The following is a 24,079-nucleotide window of genomic DNA, read 5'->3' on the forward strand; positions in this document are numbered from 1 at the left end:
CGTGTGTCAGAAAAATTAAATATTTGTCGCGATTCTTTCGGGACAAATATACTTGGACAAGGTTGAGAGCGATCATGTATCACGTCAATAAAATCAATGATTCATTTAATTAGACATTTACAGAGAAAACTACTTTATATACACTATATAAAAATATAATTATTTATATACGGAAACCTAGATTTCTCATGCTTACGGCGAAAGATTTGCGCTAAAAACAGCGCGACAGCGAGAAAACGAAGACATTATCCTACTTTGCTAACAATTGCTAAAGCTACGGACACAAACTCTATTCCAACTCTTGCATCACACAGCTCAACAGTTCTTACTCACCGCGCTAGTGTCATCGTGGTGTCACTCGATCGCGCTCGTAGGATTCTCTCTTGCTCGGACGGATTCGTGGACGGTTCAGCGCGAGTTTCAAGCGAAACGGCACAGATAGAGAGGAAAAGAGAGAGGAGGAGCGAGAGAAAGAGACTTTTATATCTGCGAAGAGATTACGAAGTCGGTCCTCCTTGGCTGCTGGATCTTCGAGGGATCACGAACATTCGCCCCAATCACAATAATAGGAGTAGTAAATCGGGAAAAGGCACAAGAGAAAGAGGGACGGAGCTGGATTCTCGTTCAAACTCGCGATCGAGAGAAATAAAAAAATATTTTTAAAAAAAGGGAGACTTTCTCGAAAAAAGATCCGAACGTGATCTTGGATCTCGGTAAGGCAATTTCGTGGCTAGATCGATAATAATATAATCGACGCGGAGGGAAAATAAGCTCGTTGAGATACGTCGCGCGAATGCCGACGAATTTTTAATGGTCTGAAGCGAAAAAACGGGAATAACAAGGAAAATCGATCTCGAAAAATCTTTATAAAAAAAAAAGGAAAAAACAACCTCAAAGAGAGGACGATTTATTGTCACGATCTGGACGGCGATTTTAAGGCACGAGACAGTTTCGGAGCGCGACAGCCGTGCGCTACGTCATGATGCACCACCGATGCACTACCGATTGCGAAATTAACGGAAGCAAAGGCGACGTGAGTTCCGGTGACTTTCGATCTAGATTTTTTTCAAAATAACTGCGAACGGCGAAAAACGATGCAAAAACAATTGCAAGGAAAAACCGCAAGTGTATTTTCCGAAAATTGCACGTAAAACCGCACGAAAATAATTTCCGAAAAAATATCACGGTAAACTATATATAGTTTTGTGTAGCGGAAGTATGACGGAAATAATAACAGGAACTTTCTTTTTAAAAAATCGTAAATTTCACTAAGAATCGAAACGAAAACGGAAGTTTGTTTTACTTGAGAAACGTTAGAAATCGACTGATATCGCTTATACACGAAAGCCGGAACAATCGTCGAGATCTTTTTCACTGCGAGGCAAAGTAGAAACGGTCGGTCGCCGATCAGACTCTATCTCTTCGCGAGAACTCTCAAACACAAACAACAACAAAAAAAAGAACTATAAATAACCGGGACGCGCACAATAAGAGTCAATTAAAACCGAACGTTTAAAGGAAGCCGGAATAAAACAAAACAAAACGAAAAAAAAACGAAAATTTGCCGAGAGATCGGAAAGCGCGAAACGGAATTTTGGAAGTCGTCGGGTTTCTGACGGCGAATGCGAAGGGATGGGAGAAGAGAAAGAGCGAGGGCGAGGATGTTACCCCGACGGCTGTCGCCAAAGAAGTGATAGGTCTGCGGCCTTGCGCGTGGTACCCGAGAACCGAGGGCGACGAAAAGGGAACCGACGTCGTCGCCGAGGGCGCAGACGCGAGGGTTCATCGGCGAGCGAGAACGTCGGCGATTGGCGGCGATTGTTCGACGTTGCCCCGCTTCCTCGCGTTCCGCCAATTCGCGAGGGGGTGAGTCGCCCCCCGCCGGAGCCCCTACCTCTATCCTACGGATAAGATTGCGCGCGCGAGGGGGGCGACCCCACCGAAAATTCGAGTGTCGTATTGCGCTATGTTCGAAACGTCGCTGGCCCTTTTTCGCCCTTTCGCGCGCGAAAGGGCGAGCCGTGTTTGCGCCGCGACTTTACGCCAAGATCCAGCGGGTACACAACGGGGCGAGTTTCGCCAGTAAATTGCAGCAATCGGGGTGACACCGCACCGAATTTATAGGACGATTCTCGTGCGGATGCGATTGTAATTAGTCTAACGATGACGCTAAAAGACTCCGGCTTATTGGTATCTAGTATTTATACACTGAAAGTTTTCTCTTAAAATTGATCCTGAAAATCATGGTAATCGTGGGACATTATGGTATGGAAAGAATTTTATGAGAATTTCTCTGATTAATATTTATTACAATAAAATATAAAATATGTTTGATTAATTTTAGTAAAAGTATAGTAAAATTTACTAAAAGTATGGTAAAATTAATCAAACATATTTTTAAAATTCTTTCCATACCATATTATCCCATACGATAATCATGATTGTATCAAGTGATTATTCGATTTAGTAGAGCAATTGAATTATTATTTAATTTTAGTATTCATAATATATGTCAAGCAGAAGCTTAAGATAGAGATAAGATAAATATTTAACTCCGCAAAGAAATTAAGAGTAATTAAGAATTCCTTTTACTACATAGTTGTCATTCTTGTCAGTTCTTGAGAATAAAAATAAAGATTTTTATATGATTTAAATAGATATACACATTTTTTCATAGATTTTCTTTATTTTTAGTTTCTATCTTAAAAAATGGATGAAATAAAGATGACGTTAGCTATATATATTTTCCACGGTATGTAACATTTTTATTTCCTCTCAAATAGCACACATTAAGAAAATTAAGTTTTAGATACGAATCGATATGCGAAGATTTATTTACATCATATTTTGCCTGGCATAGCTATCATTTAAATTATTAAAATGAATTGCAAAAAAATATGGACGCGTTACAGGAAATTTTTTTTTAGACTCTCAGTGTCATTTCTTGTCATTCTTCATTGTACACGTTACTTAAGATAATATTGTTATGTTTATCTTCATATTAAATATAGCAATATTATCTTAGACAACTCGGATGTCGTCAATTTGATCGCGAAAAGTGTTTGTTCTCTATATTATTCTAGATCGCGACATGATCATATCGTACGAATAATGCAAATCTAAAAAGAAAAACATAAGATAATCAAGAAAAAAATGTGTATAATCAACATTATAATTCCTATTATATCAGTTTAATTAAATTCTTTCGCACGAAAATTATATCTTTGCTTTTAATTCTTGAGATTTTTTACTCTACTATTGTAAATATATATAAATCTTCCAAGCATAGATTTTCATCGTAAATGTATATAAACTTTTCAAAAATTCTTATGAATCTCAGATCAATTTGTCTGAACTAAAATAATATTAATCGAGATATTTCTGTACAGAATCAGACATAACAATTTTGTATATCCTCCTCTAGAGAATTACACACGATTGATCGTTCCACAAAGTCTCATTAGCGAACCAAAATTCATATGTCTAACAGCATTCATTCGAACACTTCTTGCACTATAATAAAATAAAAAAAAAAATTTTTTTTTAAATTGATCGCACACCGAGCGTGAAAAAAACACGGTGTAAGATCGGGTCCGATAATTTTCTTAGACGCGGACACGATTACGAACTATACAAAAGATTCGAAGCAAACCTACCCCTGCGGCGGGAGGGAGACGCGAAGGGATGATAATGCGAGTCTGCAGGCGGGAGGTCTCCTACGGGGGAGAGGATGGGGAGTGTCACTCAGGAGCACGACGTGTAAGAGAATGGTCACCGTCCCGGGGGGTGAATTGAGATGTACAGGCAATTTATGCAGCGAGAGAGAAAGAGGAGGAGAGGGAGAGCACCACTTTCGTCCGGAAGTCAGCGAATCGGGCGACTGCTGATCATAAACCGCCTGCAAAACATCGCTGTGCTTTTTTCTCCCGGGAAAAAAATCGAACATCGAACCGAATTTTACACGCCTTTTCCCAGCTGATGCGATATCTTCAACGCGACAACTCGGATGTCGTCAATTTATAATTTGATCGCGAAAAGTGTTTGTTCTCTATATTATTCTAGATCGCGACATGATCATATCGTACGAAAAATGCAGATGACAGGTATGATTTTGCAGTTCAGTGAACTGAACTCAATAAAATTTTACAATACGATTTCGTTACAACGCGACTTTTACAGAGTTCTTTAAAATGTAATAGCTAGCTATTTTTTTCGCGCAAACATATATATATAGAAATATAAATATTACTGTATAAAAATGTGTCATCGGGTATTATAATAAAATTATACAATACTGAGAAAAAGATGATTAAAAGAAAATGTAGTCCGGCTGTAATATAACAGTAAAAGTAATTCATAACATAAAGGATTAAAAAAAAGAATGGAAAGCAAGCCGCTTACTTTTAAACAACATTTTTTCGCGTCCGATATTCCCGCTGATTGAGAGACGCGAGAATAAACTCGCATTAGTATATTAATTAAAATTTATTTGCTTTAAAAATGACATTTATGCGAAGCCTCCAAAAGGGTGCCCACGTGTATCTCGCGTCTTCTTGCTTCAGCAATTGCGACGGAAGAAATGACGAAAAGCGAGCATCGACGGGGGATGAAAAACAGAGGATGGCTTTCGTTCGGAATGAATTAAGGATCCCCAAGTATGCTTCTGCTTTTCTTTTTGTTCGTCATCTCGTGGTCCTAGCCCCTGTTTCTCCTGCCCCCCCCCTCCCTCTCTCTTTTTCTCTTCCTCTCTCCGGCCATCAACCCTTATCGTGGTAGCGTCAATCACTCTCCTCCATACACGATGAAACTTATCGTTCGATTAATCGGCCTGACAATGCGCCTGTCGATTCGAGTTACCCTCTCGTTCCCCTCCCCCTTCCCCTCTCCCCACGGATTCGCGCGCGTGTGGTCAGTCTCCGAAAATGCAGCACTCGTCTGACAACGATTTACGGCCGGAAAAGTTTTATGGCTGCCAATTATACAGTGGAGAATTCTCTCTCGTGAAAACGTAAACTATTATAGAGTTGTCTATAATAGTTCCTCGTCGTCGTAAATACCTTAATAGAGTTAAAATACACGAAGTGTCAAAAAAGGGTCTTTGCTATATCAAGTTGCGCGATTCAATAATGCGAAAAAATTTATATAATATTCGCAGTAAACGAGATAATTTTCACAATCTAATATCGCGTTGATATATTGTTTGCAAAAATTGATATCCTCCGAAAAGTTACGATTTATCGTGTATTTGTAGTATATGTAGCGTATAATAAAATAGGAAACGAAATGTGCTATTTGAAAATATATCTATGAAAAAGATTACGTTACATTCGCTATATACATATATAGGGAAAAGTATAAAATGGCTGCAAAAGTTATGATCAAAAGTGGCAACGAATGTCATCCGTTCAACTTGTCATATAAATCTACCGCGCAAGTAGAACAAGTGTTGTTGGACTCGGTGCTTGTTTGCAGCTCGCAGTGCGAGTTTCAATGTGTAGACAGCTGTAAGTTCGGCGCCAAAATGTCTGGACCATAACATTTCGCTGTCCATCGCACGGGCCATCGATGCTCGTATTACTCCGAATGTAGATATATATAGAGATATACACATGTATCGCACGAAATTCGAATATTCCGAAATGTCGCATAATATTACACTTAATCATGTAACGAAATTTTCATCCGAACGGATTACGCCGTGCATCACTTCGAAATTTAAAAGAGACGTGGTTTTTCCGAATTTCACGCAATAAAAGAATATTTGAAAAAGAAAAATTGTTCGAGAGGGATTATCAGAATTTTCTACGTCAAAAGATAAAAAGAAAAATGATCGAAAATCACAGAAATTATATGGAAAAGATTTCTGACGATAGTAAGATGGGAAGGACACGTATATTTCGCTTTCGGGCTTTCGCTTCTCCTCGCTCGAGCCTTGTTACGTTCCGGTATTATCGAAGACGATGGATTACACTATTACAGCAATAAGCGACGCTTCTGGTCCCTCCGAGCGTAGTTGCAAACACGACAACTGTAACCGTTCGAAATCGGTGGACAGATGCGCAGATCGCATGAACCGCAGAATGGAGATTAAAGATAATGCGGGGAGATATACGAACGGGAATTGGTCAACGGAGACCATCGACGTTTAACGCCATTTGCGACGGGCCATTTGCCCATATTCTTATTAGAAGGTATCTTTTATCTACGCCCGGATGTGTGACACGTAGAATAAACGCCCGGCACAATGTTGGGAAAAAGTTTCTCCTTATCTTCATTGCGCCCCCGAAAGTGCATGAAACTTTGCTAGGCTACAAAAGGGGACGTAAAATTGTAGGAGAAAGTGCTCTCTCTCTCTCACACACAACATTATCAGTTAAATTAAATCAAATTAAACTGAATAGTAAAGTGAAAAATTTTAGGATAAGATTATCGAGAGATGTGTCTCTCTCTGATGTTTCGATCCAAATCCAAAACGTGACGTTATTCGCACGTCCTCCAATTGCTCGCGTATTCATGGCGAAGAGAAGTGCATCTTCGCCCTTCGCCCTTTTCTCCTTTCGATCCCGAAATGCCTATTCAAATTTTACGGGCCATATTTGTCGCAATTAAGTGTTATGTTTTCGGGCTTATGGCCCAGAAATATTCCATATTGAAGCGAGGGACGAGCCTCCTCGCCTCTGTATAAAGCGAAATAAAGATAAATTCGTTGACCTGCGAGGGGGAATAAGGGGGAGGGGGGGGGGAGCGAGTTTATGGCACAGGGTACAGCGAGGGCACTTTCACGATCACGTCTGACTCACGCCGAAGAAGCATGCGACGAAAGAAGGAACCTCTCTTTTACGAGATTCTCCAAGCGAGAAAATGCGTGAATACGATTTGCGAACCGGAAGCGGCCGCTTCTTGTTACTTACCGTTGCTGTTTTTCCTTATTTCGCCGTTCCTTTTGCCTTGGCCGTGTAATCCGAAAATCCGCGTTTGTTCGTTTCTCGTTTCTCGTCAGTCACTCGTATCTGGAAATAAACGAAGATAACGAAATTATGTATAAACATGAACAGACTCTTTCAAAGCGGAGATCTTAATTCTCGCACGTATTACAGTATAGTCGTATTATAAGAGAGATCAAGTATATAATTTTTTAATTTGCAAAATTATTTTCGATTTGGTGTATGTGCATTAATTAAAGGATTGAATTATAAAATATTTATTTAAAAATGAGAAATTTAATGAAGCTGAGAGTGAGAAATAATGTACACATTAATACAATAGAACCTTTATTAAAAGAACGCTTAATTGAATAATCAAATATCCAAACAATATCAAGAAATTAAAATAAACATTTCACATGGAGATTAATTCATAGTTAATTTAGATCTTAATTTAGATCTCATTTGATTTATCACTGAATAAATCTTATTGTTGGACGATAACATAAAGATAAACATAAAGAAGAAAACATTGAAATAGCTACGTTAAGAAAATTATGTGCTAACAGCTCGGAAAAATTGAAAAAAAGAAGACAAAGGATAATAAAAACTATTAAATTATTGTTATAATTTCTTTTCAAAAAAATATATTATATTTTAAAAAAGATATATTATTTGATAATTTGGAAAAAGTATCTCAATATTTCATCTCTCGACTAGTTTGAATAATAAGGCATTCTGCTGTATATATTTGTCAAAATTCTATTGATAAATTGTCTTTAATTTGATTAAATGCAGTTATTAATCAATTAATTTATTATATTATTATTCTGACTCGAGTTTTTTTTATTTTCTCCTTGTAAAAACCTCAAAGTCACGCGAAAGTTCACGCGAAACAATGCCGAGATACAGCCCTATCCGTCGCGAAACCACGCGACACCAACAATATGGAACGTGCCCGGCACGTGTCGTCGCGGGAGGAGAAAAAGAGAAATAAAAGTTCGAGAAGAACGGTGTCGTGTGTGTTGGCAGAAAAATTCTCGACGATTCTTCCTCTTCAAAAGCCACGGCGGACGGAGAAAAAGAGAGACAGAGAGAGGGTAGGGGGATGGCGCCTCAAAGATTTTCGCAAATTTCGGGTACGTCGGGTGAAGAAGGGAGTGAAGGAGAATAGTCGGTATCGAAGAAGACGAGGAAGGAGAGCGGAAAAGCAGCAGAAACAGAGAAAGACGGAAAGAGACATATACACAGAGCGAGAGAGACAGAGAGCCAAAAGGGGATGAGAGCTGGCGGCGTTATGGCGGGCGCCGAGGGTGGCGCCGCGACGCTTTGGCGCCTCCGACGCCGAGACGCTCCACTGATGCTGACTGCATGTACCCACGCACACATCCGCGCGTGCACCCTCTCGTTCCGACTTCGACCTCCCTCGTATCCTCCCGGCCTCCCTCTTTCCTTCTAACCCCCGGCGTTACTCTAGGTCGGCCCGTAATACACATACATATATGCGGCACAATGAGAGTTGGAGAGAGATTCTATTTCGCTCGCGCGTGTACCTAGTCGCCTCTTCTCTGCCTCTCCCACTCGTCCATACCGCGTTCGTTGAATACGCGAACACTATGCGGAAGGGGATGGTGGTGATAGGTAGATGAGCTCTCGCGGAGGAAGGGGAGTTGTTAGGTGCGCAACCAGAAGCGGAACTGGAATTCATTCTCGAATTCGGGCTGCGGAAGGGCGAGGTCACTCTCTCGTCGTCGCTGTCGAAGACGAGGGTGTGGCGTGCATCAAGTGAGTCCGAAATCCGGCTATCTGGGCCGTATTCGCCCGATGGAATTTATCACGTCCCGCATAGAAGGGCAAGATGGATCGTTGTTGACATCTTAAGAGCGTCTCGGGCAACGTGCTTTCACTCGTGTTGCTTTTTTAATTAAAAAGTCTCATATGAAGATAAATCGAAGCGCGATCTTTACGTTTGTTTTTTGGAATATTTCGCTAATGATGCCGATAAAAAAAAAAGAACTTATAAAGAGATCGTGTGTGCGCATTGTGAGAAATTGAATTAGAAAGAATAAATTTGAATTTATCTTATATGTATATATATTCTCTTTAAATGTATAATAAATGTATAAATTTAAATAGATATACTCAACCGGACATTTCTCGTCAGATGTCGGGCAGATTATTCGATCTAATATTATTGTATAATAATTTTAAAACACGACACGATATATATTTTAAAATTTACACGGTCTCTCTCCAAGTGCAATTCCGGTATAAAAGATCTAAATGCAAGTTCGCTATTTAATGATACGTCTCTCTAATGGTTTCGCGTGCATTTATGACGTATATATATAAAATTACAAAGTAGCGAATGACTGTTCACTAACCGTAATGCATTGCCAACAACAACCGATTCTACAATTTTTCGGAACGGAATTAAACGTCCTCGATTGTATCTGCGAATATATACGATGACTGTTAATTAACAAGGCCAAATTAACTCGTAGAGAATTTTTTGCTCCGAAATTTTTGCAACGTCACGCGTAATCGAGAAAAGTTGTGCGCGTGCGCTTGTTCGAAATTAACTACTGCATCAATTATCTTACGCACGGAGAACGATATGCAAACAAGTGGGCGCCTGTGTATGCAGTCGCTGTCTTAAATTATGATACGCGTTACGAACACACGACGAACAAACGACGACAGAGTGAGTATCGCATTACGACAACGAGAACGAGATATAATAAGAAGAGTGGCGAACGCGAAATTGAGTTGCGGCTTGTTATGAATTTATTGTATCGTTCCTGGGGGAGAACTTGCTTTAGAAACTGTACTTTCTTTGTTAGTTATGCATACTTCGCTGTTAATCCATTAACGCAAATTATTTCAAATTTCCAGTCCGACAATCGACGGAATATAAAATTATAAATTTATAAAGTGTGTAATATATAAATGTTTTAAAGATATGAAGGTGAATGAATATTATATATGAAAATGTATAATATTATTAAATCATCGTTATATGATTCAACGTTAGACTATCGACATATGATATTTTTCATCATGTTATATCCGGATTAAATGCAGTTGTACATTTCATTGTCAGTTAAAATAAATATTCATTTACATGTAATTTTTTGATAATACTTTTATCAAAACGTCGTTGTAAAAAACGACATAAATCACTGTATCAATACACATTTTTATATAAATGTCCGCAAAAATTGTAGATTAAAAATGCAAAATAATACAAGTTATCAAATAAATATTTCTTTTTATATAAAATGAATCAAAGAAATCTATATAATATGGAGAACACGTAAAAAATAAAAAATACAGAAATAAGAGAGAAAAATAAGTATCCTTCGGCCTAACGTTCGTCACCTAACGAATGACTTTGCGCAACACATACACACCTATCGCGAATAATGCGCAATAAAATATAGTCGTAAAAAACGGTGACAAGAGACAACTAATAAAGTGCGCATTGTACCAGTCATAACGTATAATCCTGTAATGGGGTTGTTGCACACGTAGGTTATGCGAGGATCATAACGACCATAAATCCAATCAATTGTCCTCGCCTCGCGCAACTCGATTCGTGAAAGATCCTCGTTTGCTGTAACGACCCGGCACGCTCGCAATGAGCGATTATCACGAAAAACGCGACCTGAATTACGATGCAAAATCCCGTAAAAGAGTTTATTAAATATCCCCTTTCGTCCAGTTTGATCTTCAGCATTATACACAACAAACCATAATCCTCTCGCCTTCGTATAAAATTAATTCGATTGGACATTCGATTAATAAAAATCGTAAAAAAAATCTTAATTAATCGAAAATAATTTTATCACATTAGTAATTATAATTTTGTCTCTTTGGCAAAAGTGTGAGCGAAATAAATTTGAGCTATTGAAGTAGAGATTCACGATTTCTCGCGAGTATATATGCCGCGTATATATTATTATCGGACCAAGAGAGAAAAAAGTATCGAATTAATCCTGCAACGACGATCTCCGTAATATCATCTGGGAACGCGTTGACACGCTGAGTAAAAGGGCAAAATGGCTCTGTGCTGTCGACATACACCGGCTATATAATATCCCCCGGACGATCTCTCCGTCCGCGCGCCGACCGGTCGCGGTGAAATCTCCTAATAAGTTCGGTAAATATCGGAATCGTTGTTATTTTTATGTTTTGCGCGTGCGCGAACCATTCGAACCGATGACACGAGATAGAAGGTGTCTCGGGGCAGAATGTAAGGATAATCCATTAGATGCGTTGTAACCCAAAACCGCGCAAACAAGGGCGGTCTTGGATTAAATGTGACGGGATAAATGTGGGGGATGGGGCGATATCGGCTCTTTCTCTCTTTCTCGCTGAACGATCCATCGGGAAAAAGACGGGAATAAGACGTATCGAGGGAACAGATTCGCGCAATAACGATACTAAACTCGCGTAGGTATATATGTAACGTCTAGGCGAATTTACGACGGCGCGAAACACCGGGAAAATTCGATCATTGTAGCATTGGAGCTGAATTGGCGAATCAGCGAATCTGCCGCGATAAGCGGAGCAAAGTCCTGAAATCGTTTTACGAATGTATTACAGCGCGGCTTTTATCCTTTTCTCTCAAAAAGTTTCAGCGTCGCTTGATAAGATACTTTTTTTCGATTAATTATATCGCCAATGTTGTTTCTTCATTCTCTAAAGACTGAAAGTGCGTAAATGCGTTTCATATACTAGCGTAGGAAATTCAATGACACTGTCGAGCGGTGTACGTGCTGAAGGAGTGCAACCCTAACGTGGGACAAATAGCAGATACTTTTCTATAGAGAATCCACTCTAGGCAATTGATGCCCCTCGCAGTTTTCTTCCGTCAATCCGTGCTACATCTGGATTCAAACGGAGAGAAGCAGATCGATGATGATCCAACGCGATATAAGCGAAAAATTGCAGAACTAGATATTTAACGGACAACGAATAATTAAGAAATTTTATACGGGGCATTCTAGTTAAAAAGAATGCATTATTGACGTCGCCTTTTCAATTATTGAACGCAATTATCTTAATAAAAAAAATGCTTTGTATTTATATCTGCAGTAAAAATGCCTTTTTAAATTAAATAAAAATTTTGTGTCACCATTTTTTAATTACGAAAGGATTTCTAATTTACGAGATTCTTTTCATGTAAATTATGAATAATATGGACCTCTGTATAATCGTTTTCTTGCTTTTCTCATTTCTCGAAAATTACCTGCACCGTTATTAAAACAACAATTTAATATTATGGATAGATGTATATCTATATATGTATCCATTTAAAATCTGCGTATGCATATGCGTGTGTGTGTGTACGATTGTCAGATTAATTATTATACAGTTAAAAAAAAAAAAAAAAAAAAAAACAAGAGAGAAAATAACCATTCCTCGTAGTATTTTTTGACATTTGAATACGATTTTGTTTCTCAGATTGTTCCATCATGTCATATTTTTGTAAAAGTTGTAAAAATAAATAATTTTAATGTATTTTATCATGTTATAGCTAAATTCAAAATTTGAATTTAAAAAATGGTATATACATTGTAAATCTATCAATTTTTACATCAGATTCATATTCAACATTACAGATTTTACATCAGATTCATATTTACATTACAGATTCGTATTGAACAAGTTAAAAAATTCTTAAATTTGAATAAACATAATTAAAACCTATTTGGTAAATTATCGATTATTATATTTGCAACTTCTCCGCTATATATAAATCCTACATCATAAAGATTCTCTATTCTACTATAATATCGACATAAAAAGTTTCTTTTAAGTTAACAATTCTAACAACATACTTAACTTTCGTTACAACAAAATTTACAATTTTAACAGCTATACGTTAACACGAAAGATAAGATACATTATAAAATAGTCTTTTTTGCAATCTTTAATTGCAAATTTCATCAAAAATTGCTACAAAGCAATCGAAAGCCAAAATCATATATATTCAGCGCCAAAAAATCATTCTATGAAAATGCTCCCTTTTTTTTGTTCGAAAAAAAAGTTAATACTTTTTGTGTATTCTCACGTGTATATATACGCTTCGAAGCGCAGCATCCACGGGACATGCACATGCATAATCTCCGGGGCGGCTATGACGCCACGGATTCGCGCGCGATTATGCGTCATCGTCGCGGGCGCGCATAAGTCGGTCGTCTCCTTCGCGCTCCATTACGATGTTCAAGGAAACACACGCACGCGTCTCGGCTAACACACGCGTGCACTTATATACTCTAGGCGCACACGTGTGTATACAATATACATGTGGCGGCCGTGTTACTAATTTTGAATCATCCAGCACGACTAGTAACACCATACACACGCACCGGACGTACGCGCTCTTCGGCTATTTATATACGGCTCGTATACCGGAACTATACTTTCCGTTTTTACCGGGGCTTTGTCGTAAATGGTAACACGTAATCCGAGTATCGCCGGGATTTCACGGACGACGGATACTCCCCGGATATGTCACGCTTTTTTCTTGTCTTCGACATCTTTAAGGTAAATGGAAAATCGCAGTCGCTAATAAAATAAGGAAGAATTCCAACGTGAAGATCGTTTGGCGCAGATGACATTACGTGGATTCGCTAAAATCTCTCAGATCTCAATTTTTTAGCATAACTTTAATTTAATTATATAATAAAATTATATTAATTATATTAATTTAATTATATACTAAAATTATATATTATTGTATATTATGATTTATAATTATATATAAATTATACATTAAGTTCTCTGAACAATGTCAACTCGAGAATTTTTCTCAATTAAAATATCAAAAGCTTTTTTAGTAGTTTTCAAATTGTAAATAGCTCGAAAAAAGAATTTTGTATAAACCAAGCTTTCAGAATATTATCGAATAAATCGAAACAAAATATTTTTTTCCCCTTCGCTTATATAGAAAAAATTTAAAAGACTTTTCAATCATCAATCGTGTTTTTTAGTAACCATTCGCAAATAATCGAGCGCGCATCGTCGAGAAGAAAGTTAATTTCGGTTCATATATATTGCCGATACAACTTGGACTACGTACTTGAGAAAAAAAAGCGACGATTTATAAAGGATAACACTTTGCTCGCAATTTATGCAACGTAAAGTTCGATATAGTTTTGCATGAGTTGATGAGAAAACTTGCCGTTATTAGCATATTTCGATGGATCATGCAATTTCGTATATATCCACTACATTTCCAGGTTACTAGACGACACATGCATACGTATCTAATAAACGACGAACCTATATACATACACGCATTTAATAACTGCGCATCCTGATCTCTACATATATGCAAGATATCGCTCATAATTGGAATACTCGAACATATTAGACTTAAGTGACAAAAGCACAAATATACGTTTATTTCTTGCTACACCGTTATATCAATCGGAAATTTTGTGAAATGAATATGCGGTAAATGTCAAAGCCTTCCTCTATTCTCATTTTGCATACAAAGTTAACTTAAATTTGATTTTTCGACAACAAACTGTCCTCTGTTCGTGTGCGTTTAATATTTCAAAAATGTAACCTTTCTGTAACTATATAGGATGATTCTCACATATTCATCGAGAATAATTCTCTCGCTGCAATCATAGATTGATTAGCACTCTGATTGCGAGGTATAATTTTGATTAACCCTACTCCCAGTGTGCCATTAAGACGCGAAAACGTGTTCCATATCGATGGGAGCCGGTATTTGGATAATTGGGTGTTCGGATGTCACGCGTGATGAATTCGTAAATTGGGATTTGTGACTGCTATCATTCTGATTAGTCTCGCTTCCAATTAAATTGCATCGCGGGACAGAAAGTACAATGCAAATAATGATTCATTTACTGTCTATTATTAAAAAATTCACATCGATTAAAAGGCCAGCTGTAATTGTGACAGTAATAATTATCAATCAACGCGATGGAAAAAAAATCACCTTTAAAAATTATCGCGTTAGAATGGAAATGCTGAAACTAATTTTTGCTGCAACTACATGTACATATGTAAAGTGATTCAGTTTCTAAAAAAAAATTCCATTACGGTATATCTATGTATAAAGACATTACGTATAGAGTGATTCATCAATAATTGTCAAATGATTCCTTGTTTCTGAAAATCGATTGACTTCGCCAATCTACCTTTTAAAAAATCACTATGATATTTTTATATTATATATGTTTTTATTCTATAAATATATTATATGCACACGCAATTTATAAATTTAAACAGTAATTAACAATAACAAATATAATCAAAGATTTAAATTACATTTTCATTAAATAAATATGATATAAAAATATCAATTAAACTATATACTTTATTTTTCAAACATCTCGGAGAGATTCTTAAAAAATAAATTATTCAATAAACTAATAATTTTAAGTACAAAAATTAAATGCGCAAACAAAATTTAAAGAGAAATCGCTCTCGTGTGTTACTAAAATTATTTTATTTATCATTCTAATCCCGAAAATGAATCCTTGACATACATCAACGAATTCTATCTGTCGCGAGAGGAAAATAAAGAAATAAAGAGAGATTGGCGAGCATCGAGAATAACTGTTAAGATCAACAGGAAAGTCAATAAAAAAAAATCAAGCAAATTGAGATACGAGAAGCGGAGGCTTCTCGACGACTTCAATGTCGACGCGTAGGTAGAATGAAAAAGAAAACAAATCTCTCGACGAAAGAGAGAGAGAGATATATCGGCGACGTCAAGGCATTCCGGCAGCAGCAACACAAAGTTCTCTATTTAACCTCTCGCACATCCTACCTATTGATTTTCCGAGAACCTATTGTTTTGGACACGTCGCGCGTTTAACCAAACGAAAACCGCCGGAGCGCGGGGTATCAATAAGAAGGCGCTTCCTCTCCCTCTCCGCCCCTCGTCGCTACCCTCTGTCACACATACACACTTGCATATTTTCACGGACACACGCATATGATATGCATGCACGTACATACACGCACATACCGTATGTAAATCGTCGTCATCGAGCCGCGAAACCGCGGCAATCTGTCAATCGTCTCTGTGCGTACTGAATCATCTCTATTTCGGGAGAAACGCCACTCGTTCGTGTTGCCTATGTATGTATGTATATGTACTGCTCAAGAGGGTTTTGAGGTTAGCTTCGTTCGCGAAACGTCAAAGGACCACGGATGACAGTTCGATGACAGAAGGACGACGGAGCGCGGTCGACGAGGAGGAAAGACTGTCGCGGAAAGAAAGAGGGAAAGAGAGAGCGAGAGAGAAAGAGAGAGCGCATCCGGACGGCGGTCCGAAAGAGGCACAGCACGCCCATTCCCGTCGCGTCGGGAATCGCGGCGGAAAAATCAATATATAATCGGACGGCCGCGTGGCCGCGCGTCTTAGAATCGCACGGCGAATTCGGGGCCGATTCGAGACAGGGAGAGATCTCCGCGCGTTACTCACCGCGAGGAATATCCATAGATGCGCGCCGGACACGCGTCTCACGACAAGCGATTTATCTACACTTGGGGGCCCGCACACAGGCACCACGTCCGACAACACTCTTGCGACTCTCCGCTACGTTCCGCGGTTCCGCCGTTCCTCGTCGTCCAGCGGCGGCGAGCGGCGGCGGCGCCGACAGGGCCGGACCGAGACGCGGGAACGCGATGGCGCCGAGGAAACCCCGCGCTCAATAAGAATTGCGATTGAAAAAGAATTTGCGGGTAAAAAAATTTACGCGTACAAAGGCTGAACATAGCAGAAATATATATATATATATGTGTCTCTGCGAGATGAGATTAAAAGATATTTTATCTTCTATCTTGAGATGAAATATAATTTATAACTCGAGCTAGCTTCTGAGGAAACTTCGCGAAGATGTAATAGATATATCGCGACTTTGCATATTTCGAATATTTTAGAAGAATTACACTGAGAAGAACTCTGATCTAGAATTTCTCTGATTAATATTTATCACAATAAAATATAAAACATGTTTGATTAATTTTACTAAACTGCATGGTAAATATTTTATATTTTATATTTTATTGTAATGGATATTATTTTTATTGTGATAAATAATAATCAAAGAAATTTTCGTAAAATTCTTTCCATACAATATTGTCGCACGATTATAATTTTCAGGATAAATTCTAAGAGAAAACTCTCTCTGTATATGTATATATTCGTGAAACATGTTGTGCTTCTTGTGTATATTGATTTCGAATTATATATTTTTTTCAGGTTTTTTCAAATATTTTAGTGAAATAATATTTTGAGTTGAATTCGGTTTGAATTTTTTTCAACGTGTTTTTTCTATTCGCTGATTGAAAGAGAGCTATCAGCGTTTCTGTTCTATGTTTAAAAAGGAACGAAATTCATCGCGCAGTACGTGATTTTTTATTTTCTTTTAAGTAATTATGTTTGAACGCAAAGTTTATATGTGATATATATATAAGTTACATTTGAAACAATATTTAAAAATTATATTCACAGTAGAATATTTTTTAAATACTGTAATATATTTAAAAATATTTGAAATTATATTACAGTAGAATCTCTAATATCCAAACACTGCTGAACCGAATATTATAATATTAAATAAGCCTCAATATAAAATAATTAAATATAAAGTAATTAAATACAAAAAGAAAGCAATTACACTAGGAAAGCTACATTATAAGAAAAATGTAAATTAATAGTTCCAAGTAAAAACTTAAGGAAAAATAGAATAGAAGATAAAAAAAGACTGTCAAAAATTATTGTTCTATTTTTTATTTCGTTATGCCGATGAATAAACTTCACTTCAAGATTGTTTGATTATTTGAAAAATAAATCGATTATTTAAACATCTTATCTTGTGATTTTAGTTTGGATAATAAAAAATATTCTATTCTAAGCTTTCTTTTATATTTTTCGCGGGGGGTAAATGACATCGCACATGCAATATGCACGTCCCTATCTTGGTGCACATAAGCGATCTAAACAAACGCGCCGCGTTTTTCTAAAAATATCGTCTCTAAAATCCATAACCACGGAAAGCGGGACTGTTCTAAATATAAAGCATACGAATGAGAATCCGCCTGCGTATGGCGTAAAACACAATCGACTGTGCCATCGTCCTTCCGTATAAATAACGATTACACATTACACCAGTAATTTTGTATGACATACACGCCTAAGAGATTTCGCTACCTTGAGATAAAAAAATTTCAAAACATTCGTTCGCAGTTAAAGTGTCCCCCCTTCTCTCTTTCGATAAATAAAATTTCGTGCAGGTGCAACCTTCTATGTTATTTATTAATATAGCAATATATTTTTCTCGCGAATAAAAACGTCGCGGTGCATCTTAGACACGTCACTCCTGTGGATGCATTTTATCTGAATATCGTGCTGCACGTGCGGAGGGTTAAAAAGGCCAAACTTCCTCCGGCGAGTCTGGAGCAAGAGAGCGAGACCGCACCAAATTTGGTCATGCCAGTCTCCTTCCAGAGAGAGAGAAAGAGAGGGTCCTCGTACGCTTTCGTAGTACGTGCTTTCGTAATCGTATAATACGTATGTTACAGCTGTGGAACGACGCGTTCGCGTCTTATCGTGTATTAAGCTTCGCGGCGATAGCGTTTTCGTCTTCTCTCTTATTCCGGCTGGCTGCTGCTGAAGAACTTTACGCATAAAAAAAAAAAAAAAAAAAGACTACGATTTGCAGTCTTTATGGTATCTCGATCGCGAGATCGACGAAAATAAATTCTTTGAATAGTTTGAAACGCGCTGAAATTCGGCGAAGAATGTTTCCGTGGAAAACTCTACTTAGTAAATGTTAAAAGCTTAACTAATGTTACGCTCAGGATGTAACATCAGCGCAGATTTACGAAATCCTTTTTTAATTCGTCTATCGTTTTTAAAGAAACTCTAAAGACACGAAGATTTAAATCAAAATACACAATTTAAATTAGTATTATTTTTTTTTTCATTTAGAAATTGATCCGAGATTGAAGACACACTGTACGATAATTAAGTGATTAGATTAAAGCATTATTACGCAAAAAGATGATAAATAAACTGACGCGTTATCATTTGAGAGTTATCTCGAGGAAGTGGCCGTGCATTTCCTCCTCTCGGACAGAAAACCTTCAACAATTGTCTTATCATTTTTACACGTGTATAATACAGACATAATTATTATCAATAATAATAATAATAATAATAATTTTGCTAATTTTTATATGTGAAATATATCGAAAACTTTGCATATTTAAAACAGAGCAATTTAAGAAATAAATTGGAATTAAATATAATAATATACAATAAATTACACAGAAATTTTTTCTTTAGAAAATCTAAAAATCTTAGCCCTTTTTTATATAAAAAAAAAGATGATCATCTTCTAATTAAATTTTAGTTTCCTTTATGAGAATTAAAGACATAAATAAAGACGAATGCAAAAACAGCGGTCAACGTATCCATTCATAAAGAATTTTATTTAAAAAATTAGGACATCTTAATTTTCCTTTTATTTATTGAAAAGAGTGGACTATTTTTTTTTTAATCGACTACAGCGAGAGAAATAGAGAGAAAGAGAGAGTTGGAACGAGTGGGACGCGTCAATGTAAAGATCGTACTAGAATCTTGATTCAGCACAGTGATACGGCAACGATACGTCACATATCGGAAGGAGTAAACGCTAAAAAAGGAGAAAAGAATGCAACGGCAACTCGTTACTACTCGGTCGCCCACATTAACGTAATTCGCTCGTTCGCGCATTCCACGCGTGCTTGTCGCGTCGGCGTAAAGACAAGGCCTGGCCCTCCAGATGTCGTTTCCCTCTCGCGTGTAGGCGGGCTGTTCGACTTCTAATGCACTCTTTTATGCATCTGACTGACACGGTGCACAATAAGCAGTATTGTAAATTCGCGTTCACATTTCGCTAGATGCATATTCGGGAAGAATAATTCGCTTTCTTCCGCGCGAAACATTCTCGGACACGAGTCAGAGTGAAAGTTATACATTAAATTAATCCTTCGATTATATAAAATGTGTATATATATATATGATAAGATAGAGGCGAGAAAATTCCCCAAAAATCGTTTCTAATTATAATAAGATTAATTTTTCGATTTATGTTGATTATGAATTATTTCTGCCTAGTTTTTTGTGAGTATTATACTTCTTTCTAAGCCCTAAGATCTAAGATCTAAGAATTCTTTGGTTTTAAATCTTTGTTGCACACATTTATATGGTATTGTTTTAAAAAGTAATTGTCAGAAGAAACAAGTAATATTAGAGAGAAATTTCCTTGAAATCAGCACCGAATAGGAAAACTCCTTTACTAAAATAGGACAAGGGAACACCCACGTAAAACAATGCTCGACATACATACGGGATGCGCGATAAATTTCCTTCATCGTCTTGGTAGTTCTCGGTGCCAGGAGAGTGCAACACGATATAGATGAAGCTGGACGACTGCCAGAATCACATTTTGTAATCCAATTTTCTATCCGTTTACGGGGATTTTATCGCACTAGGTGAAGACTCTCGACGCCGAGCCGCGTAATCGCGTTCTACTACTTTACCGACCAACTTTTAACGATGGTTCCACGTGGTGCTACCTACATGATGATGCAGGAAATAAGATTGACGTGTGACCGGAAGTCCCATTCATATTCAAATATTTTTTTGTAAAACGAAATAAACTAAAGATTGTCTAAATGGAAAAAAATGTGTGCAGAAGCTTAATGTGAACTGTTATAATTTTGCTTCCTCATAGAGGAAGCTTTGTTTCTTCTCTTTTTATTATTCAAGTTTTTTATTTTTAATTATAATTAAAATAGAAAGCAATCTTCTGTGTGATAGTGTATCATATTAATTATTAATTTTTTTGTTATAATTAATAGCGATTATTTTCCTGTTATTGAACTAGAAGGCTCTGGATATTGAATATCACAAATAAAGGATAGTTAAAGCTAAGCTAATTAAAAGCCTAGCCCAGTAAGCAGGGCGAAAATTATTTTTTCTTGTTAAAATATTATTTATTTCGTACGTTTCAATCCTAATTTCGAAGCATCTTTAGCAAATCATATTTGAATTAATCGTGCATGCGTGAAGATGGTTCGAATTAGAATGTTGGAAATAAACAATATTTTAACAATAAAAATTATTTGCGCACTGTTTACCGTGCTAGACTCTTCTTAATTAGTCCGCTACCCTTTATTTGTGATATTATTTTCTTGTCAGAGAGAATACATAGGTATATAAATCAAGCAATTGCCTTTAATATTTTGCCTCATGTGTAACTCTTCATTTAAAATTGCTTACGGGATTAGCTTCTGAAATAAGATTGCGAAGATATTCCCGAATTTTCCTGTATGTTATATTATTATTGTTTATCATTATTTTTTGTTTTAATTAATGTAACGATTATTTTCCTGAAGTATTGAAGTAGAAGGCTCTGGATATTGAACATCATAAAGGATAGTGAGCTAATTAAAAGCCTAGCCCAGTAAGAAAATTACTTTTTCTTGTTAAAATACTATTTATTTCGTATCTTTCTAATTTCAAACTATCTTTAGCAAATCATATATGAATGAAGATGCGTAAAGATGGTTCGAAATTAGAATCGAAACGTATACGAAATAAATAATATTTTAACAAGAAAAAATAATTTACGCAGTAGACTCTTCTTAATTAGCCTGCTATCCTTTACTTGTGTCAGAAAGAGAATACATATCTAAATCAAGCAATTGCTTTTGCCTCATGTGTAACTCTCCATTGCTTACGGGATTAGCTTCTGAAATTATCTTCCCGAATTTCCCTATATTACTCATTTGTGCAATAAAGCTGTAAGTTGGATCTATTTGTTCTCTATTAAGTAATAACAAACTCGCGATAACTCATCCCCGCGAAATGGAAATAATTCCTCAAGAAGAGACAACAATCTACTCGGTGGGAGATAAAATTTCTCGGGGAGACAATGGGGAAAGTTTTCCTACACTTCGTACACCATAGCGATAACTCGCAATACGAATAGCGAATCGGAGAAAGAGGGGTCGATAGACTCGTCTAGAAGGAAGGATCGAGATTGTCTATCTATTTTCATATTTATTGTCGTTCTTGCATGGAGGACCAGTGTCTCTCAATTTACTCAAACATCAAAACAAATGACGTACAAAAGATCGACAGAAAAGTTTGAAACATTTAATAGTAGAAACGCAATTAAGAAATATTAAGAAATAATTGAAAAAAATTCAAAACTTCCCTGCAATTCTAAAGGGAATTTTATTTATCCGCCGTTATATAAATCTATTGCCTCGCGCGGAAAGAACAATTCTCTTTTATTAATAATTCTCTCCGAATGTAATAATCGATAGCGCGCGAGTAATGAGGCTCGTATCGCGAGAAAATAAAATTCGACGACTTCCTCATATTCGAAGTAGTTACGTCTCTACTATTAAGACGATAGCATTGCCTCTAAAGGAGAGGATGAGAGACGAGGCAGAGGAAGGATGATGGTTGGGACGGCTAGCGAGGAGGAGACGAGATTTTATGGGGGATCCCCGGGTGCTGAAACCAGCAGCGATAGCCATAAAAAAAACTAGGCGCCCGTAGGACCGGGATGCGACGGGATAAGATGTGTTTTGCCAAAAGCTGGGAAGCGTCGCGACGGCGCCAGAGGGTCTGGAGCCAATGTCCCGGACTTGTTCCCTTTCTCTCTCCATCTCCCTTTCCCTCTTCCGATTCCTGTCAATTCCGGGCGACTTCCCATCCCTAGGAAACGCGCCCTCCCGAAAACTCGTCCGCCATGATCGTCCCCAGCGCCAACATTTCGTCGTCCTCGTGAGCTGATTACGTCGTTCACAGTTAAGCGAAACGAACACGATATGGTTGAAAGATCCGCGGAGTTTACGTACAGATCATGAATCAACTCTTAATGCGCTTGAAAATTATACTAATTATGTTTGTCATCAGGCGAGCTGGTTGATAAATGAATAGCTAGACAAAATAACTCGATAAAATAAAAGTCAATTAACTTTTTTCACTGATATGAAATTTAAAAAAGCTTTTACATGGTTTTTAGTAAATTCTAAAAAAATAAGTTTTCTCATTATTATATATTTATCTCTTTTACGATCATAATTATTAATTATATTAAAGAGTTCTATTTTGTATCAATTTAATTTCTTATGAACATACATATATCAAAGTTGTTTTAATAATAGTAAGCATTTTGAGAGGGGTAACTAATAATTATTAGATCTAAAATATATTAATCTATAATTGAAGATAAATTAATGTTGAATTATTCTCTATCAGTATAGATCGGTTTTTTTCGCGGTTCATGTACAGATTTATATTAGTGTACGCGTCCAACAAAAAAATTTAAATTGCGTTTTCAAGCCAAAAAAGGCATGTCCGAAATTTTGCGAACGAAAATCACTTTGCGCATAGAGCTTCAGAAAATCATTCTCTGCCGAGATGATTTATGGTCGAGCTGACGTCAACCCGCGGGAATAAATTCTGGAATAAATTCATTTCTGTGAGAGGTTTCGATCGTTCGTAGTTGCGGCTACCCCGATAGCATCTATTCCTTCAAGTATTCCGAGAGAGAAATGAGCTTTGCGGGGGATGAGAAGCAAATATTTTTGCTTTAGAAATAACTACTATGGGGAGGTGTGATATCGCGGATATTATCCATAAATCTGGTCGTATCTTCTTCAAGAAGTACCAGTTTCTGTTCCTATCGAAGGAAAAAACTACAGAAACTTTTATAAATTTCGAAAGTATTAAAACTTATCTCTCGCGATTACATTCGATGTAAGATGATTAGATCAAATTTTATTATAATCTATTATTAATATTGTACGAATTATGCGTACGAAAAAAGCTTCATTGAATAAAATGCATAAATACGATCTGTTTATTCAACGTCGCTTAAATGCAAGACGATATATATGGCACTACTCTTTATGTAAATAGCTGCATTCGCCAATGACGTTCACTCGTGCAGCACTGACTCGACTCGTATTTAGATGTTTCTACCTCATATATTTTATAGCTGCTGTCCTCTCCGCGGAAAAGAAAGGGAACGGGCGTGGATACATCGTAATCCCCTCTAAAAAGAGGACAATAGAACGAGCCCTTACGCGAA

At 37.0% G+C, this 24,079-nt stretch overlaps 1 protein-coding gene across 5 annotated transcripts in view; it reads right to left on the minus strand.

Moving 5' to 3' along the window:
* Positions 1 to 16,535, minus strand: part of Rhea (Talin_middle and talin-RS domain-containing protein rhea) — a 48,314-nt gene extending 31,779 nt beyond the window's left edge. For 3 of the 5 annotated variants that reach the window (XM_083053559.1, XM_083053555.1, XM_083053562.1), the window contains exons 1-2: positions 16,402 to 16,535; positions 6,912 to 7,010 (exon numbers count right to left, since the gene is read on the minus strand). The gene's annotated coding sequence lies outside the window, so the exon portion shown is untranslated. Of the gene's footprint in view, positions 1 to 333; positions 1,695 to 6,911; positions 7,011 to 15,942; positions 16,316 to 16,401 lie in introns of those variants that run through there. The other 2 variants (XM_083053556.1, XM_083053557.1) reach the window with 2 other exon arrangements.
* Between the last annotated feature and the right edge of the window lie 7,544 nt (positions 16,536 to 24,079).

Source organism: Prenolepis imparis, unplaced genomic scaffold, assembly GCF_030444845.1.
Source record: "Prenolepis imparis isolate NDT839.2.m4 unplaced genomic scaffold, iyPreImpa1.0 SCAF_13, whole genome shotgun sequence".
NCBI classification, from domain to species: domain Eukaryota; kingdom Metazoa; phylum Arthropoda; class Insecta; order Hymenoptera; family Formicidae; genus Prenolepis; species Prenolepis imparis.